Below are 4,112 nucleotides of genomic sequence, written 5' to 3'. Positions count from 1 at the left end.
TCGACGACACGCTTCGCAATGCGACCAAAGTCGTCGAGAGCACAGCAAAGTACGATATAACGTAACTTTGAGGGCAATTATTCGCTATACAATTGCTCGTCGTCGAGCAGTCACAACTAATTCATAGCTGCAACATGCCCACGACGAGTCACGGCGATCTCCGCTGCCCGTATTATACCAGACGGAGACACACCATGGATATTATCGTTCAAATTCAACAGACTCTCGTGTTAATTGAGTAAAATGCTACCCGACGTTAGACAAAAATGCCAAGTCGTCGTGGTCAGCGACATTTCATCGCCATTCGCGTGGAAATGACGTGCAAAAGTTTATTCTCGCTCGGAATCGAGTGAGTCGATGCTCGGTATTTATCGACGATTCAATGAAGAATCGACGAACTCGTAACGCCTACGGCGCCTACCGCATAAGGGCCATTCGGTCAGAGACACCGACCCGCGGTAATGCAGTGGATGACAACGATGGAGAGCATACCCAAGACGATTACATCGACTCGAGCACCTCTCTTACATATACCGAAAGGGCCGCCGAGGCATCGGCGCCGAATGGTCTTGAGCATTGTTTTATATGGGCAAAAACCTCATCGAAAGGGCGGATCCTCCGAAGCTTCTTCGAACATCATTGACGAGGAAATCGCCGGGCACGACGTTTCAGGCCAGGGACTTGCTGTATTGACAAGTGACTCGCCGCGCACGACGTTTCAGGCCAGGCACTTGCTGTATTCACAAGTGACTCGCCGCGCACGACGTTTCAGGCCAGGGACTTGCTGTATTCACAAGTGACTCGCCGCGCACGACGTTTCAGGCCAGGGACTTGCTGTATTGACAAGTGACTCGCCGCGCACGACGTTTCAGGCCAGGCACTTGCTGTATTCACAAGTGACTCGCCGCGCACGACGTTTCAGGCCAGGGACTTGCTGGATTTACAAGTGACTCGCCGCGCACGACGTTTCAGGCCAGGGACTTGCTGTATTCACAAGTGACTCGCCGCGCACGACGTTTCAGGCCAGGGACTTGCTGTATTGACAAGTGACTCGCCGCGCACGACGTTTCAGGCCTGGGACTTGCTGTATTCACAAGTGACTCGCCGCGCACGACGTTTCAGGCCAGGGACTTGCTGTATTGACAAGTGACTCGCCGCGCACGACGTTTCAGGCCAGGGACTTGCTGTATTGACAAGTGACTCGCCGCGCACGACGTTTCAGGCCAGGGACTTGCTGTATTGACAAGTGACTCGCCGCGCACGACGTTTCAGGCCAGGCACTTGATGGATTTACAAGTGACTCGCCGCGCACGACGTTTCAGGCCAGGGACTTGCTGGATTCACAAGTGACTCGCCGCGCACGACGTTTCAGGCCAGGGACTTGCTGTATTCACAAGTGACTCGCCGCGCACGACGTTTCAGGCCAGGCACTTGCTGTATTCACAAGTGACTCGCCGCGCACGACGTTTCAGGCCAGGGACTTGCTGTATTCACAAGTGACTCGCCGCGCACGACGTTTCAGGCCAGGGACTTGCTGTATTGACAAGTGACTCGCCGCGCACGACGTTTCAGGCCAGGCACTTGCTGTATTCACAAGTGACTCGCCGCGCACGACGTTTCAGGCCAGGGACTTGCTGGATTTACAAGTGACTCGCCGCGCACGACGTTTCAGGCCAGGGACTTGCTGTATTCACAAGTGACTCGCCGCGCACGACGTTTCAGGCCAGGGACTTGCTGTATTGACAAGTGACTCGCCGCGCACGACGTTTCAGGCCTGGGACTTGCTGTATTCACAAGTGACTCGCCGCGCACGACGTTTCAGGCCAGGGACTTGCTGTATTGACAAGTGACTCGCCGCGCACGACGTTTCAGGCCAGGGACTTGCTGTATTGACAAGTGACTCGCCGCGCACGACGTTTCAGGCCAGGGACTTGCTGTATTGACAAGTGACTCGCCGCGCACGACGTTTCAGGCCAGGCACTTGATGGATTTACAAGTGACTCGCCGCGCACGACGTTTCAGGCCAGGGACTTGCTGGATTCACAAGTGACTCGCCGCGCACGACGTTTCAGGCCAGGGACTTGCTGTATTCACAAGTGACTCGCCGCGCACGACGTTTCAGGCCTGGGACTTGCTGTATTCACAAGTGACTCGCCGCGCACGACGTTTCAGGCCTGGGACTTGCTGTATTCACAAGTGACTCGCCGCGCACGACGTTTCAGGCCAGGGACTTGCTGTATTGACAAGTGACTGGCCGCGCACGACGTTTCAGGACAGGGACTTGCTGGATTTACAAGTGACTCGCCGCGCACGACGTTTCAGGCCAGGGACTTGCTGTATTCACAAGTGACTCGCCGCGCACGACGTTTCAGGCCTGGGACTTGCTGTATTCACAAGTGACTCGCCGCGCACGACGTTTCAGGCCAGGGACTTGCTGGATTCACAAGTGACTCGCCGCGCACGACGTTTCAGGCCAGGGACTTGCTGTATTCACAAGTGACTCGCCGCGCACGACGTTTCAGGCCTGGGACTTGCTGTATTCACAAGTGACTCGCCGCGCACGACGTTTCAGGCCAGGGACTTGCTGTATTGACAAGTGACTCGCCGCGCACGACGTTTCAGGACAGGGACTTGCTGGATTTACAAGTGACTCGCCGCGCACGACGTTTCAGGCCAGGGACTTGCTGTATTCACAAGTGACTCGCCGCGCACGACGTTTCAGGCCTGGGACTTGCTGTATTCACAAGTGACTCGCCGCGCACGACGTTTCAGGCCTGGGACTTGCTGTATTCACAAGTGACTCGCCGCGCACGACGTTTCAGGCCAGGGACTTGCTGTATTGACAAGTGACTGGCCGCGCACGACGTTTCAGGACAGGGACTTGCTGTATTCACAAGTGACTCGCCGCGCACGACGTTTCAGGCCAGGGACTTGCTGTATTCACAAGTGACTCGCCGCGCACGACGTTTCAGGCCTGGGACTTGCTGTATTCACAAGTGACTCGCCGCGCACGACGTTTCAGGCCAGGGACTTGCTGTATTGACAAGTGACTCGCCGCGCACGACGTTTCAGGCCAGGGACTTGCTGTATTCACAAGTGACTCGCCGCGCACGACGTTTCAGGACAGGGACTTGCTGGATTTACAAGTGACTCGCCGCACACGACGTTTCAGGCCAGGGACTTGCTGGATTTACAAGTGACTCGCCGCGCACGACGTTTCAGGCCAGGGACTTGCTGGATTTACAAGTGACTCGCCGCGCACGACGTTTCAGGCCAGGGACTTGCTGTATTGACAAGTGACTCGCCGCGCACGACGTTTCAGGCCAGGCACTTGCTGTATTCACAAGTGACTCGCCGCGCACGACGTTTCAGGCCAGGGACTTGCTGGATTTACATGTGACTCGCCGCGCACGACGTTTCAGGCCAGGGACTTGCTGTATTCACAAGTGACTCGCCGCGCACGACGTTTCAGGCCAGGGACTTGCTGTATTGACAAGTGACTCGCCGCGCACGACGTTTCAGGCCAGGGACTTGCTGTATTGACAAGTGACTCGCCGCGCACGACGTTTCAGGCCTGGGACTTGCTGTATTCACAAGTGACTCGCCGCGCACGACGTTTCAGGCCAGGGACTTGCTGTATTGACAAGTGACTCGCCGCGCACGACGTTTCAGGCCAGGGACTTGCTGTATTGACAAGTGACTCGCCGCGCACGACGTTTCAGGCCAGGGACTTGCTGTATTGACAAGTGACTCGCCGCGCACGACGTTTCAGGCCAGGCACTTGATGGATTTACAAGTGACTCGCCGCGCACGACGTTTCAGGCCAGGGACTTGCTGGATTTACAAGTGACTCGCCGCGCACGACGTTTCAGGCCAGGGACTTGCTGTATTCACAAGTGACTCGCCGCGCACGACGTTTCAGGCCAGGGACTTGCTGTATTCACAAGTGACTCGCCGCGCACGACGTTTCAGGACAGGGACTTGCTGGATTTACAAGTGACTCGCCGCGCACGACGTTTCAGGCCAGGGACTTGCTGTATTCACAAGTGACTCGCCGCGCACGACGTTTCAGGCCTGGGACTTGCTGTATTCACAAGTGACTCGCCGCGCAC

The sequence above is a fragment of the Phymastichus coffea genome, unplaced genomic scaffold, assembly GCF_024137745.1.
Source record: "Phymastichus coffea isolate CEN01 unplaced genomic scaffold, Cenicafe_Pcof_1.1 PCOF00251, whole genome shotgun sequence".
In the NCBI taxonomy this organism is placed as follows: domain Eukaryota; kingdom Metazoa; phylum Arthropoda; class Insecta; order Hymenoptera; family Eulophidae; genus Phymastichus; species Phymastichus coffea.
This window is presented reverse-complemented; position numbering follows the sequence as displayed.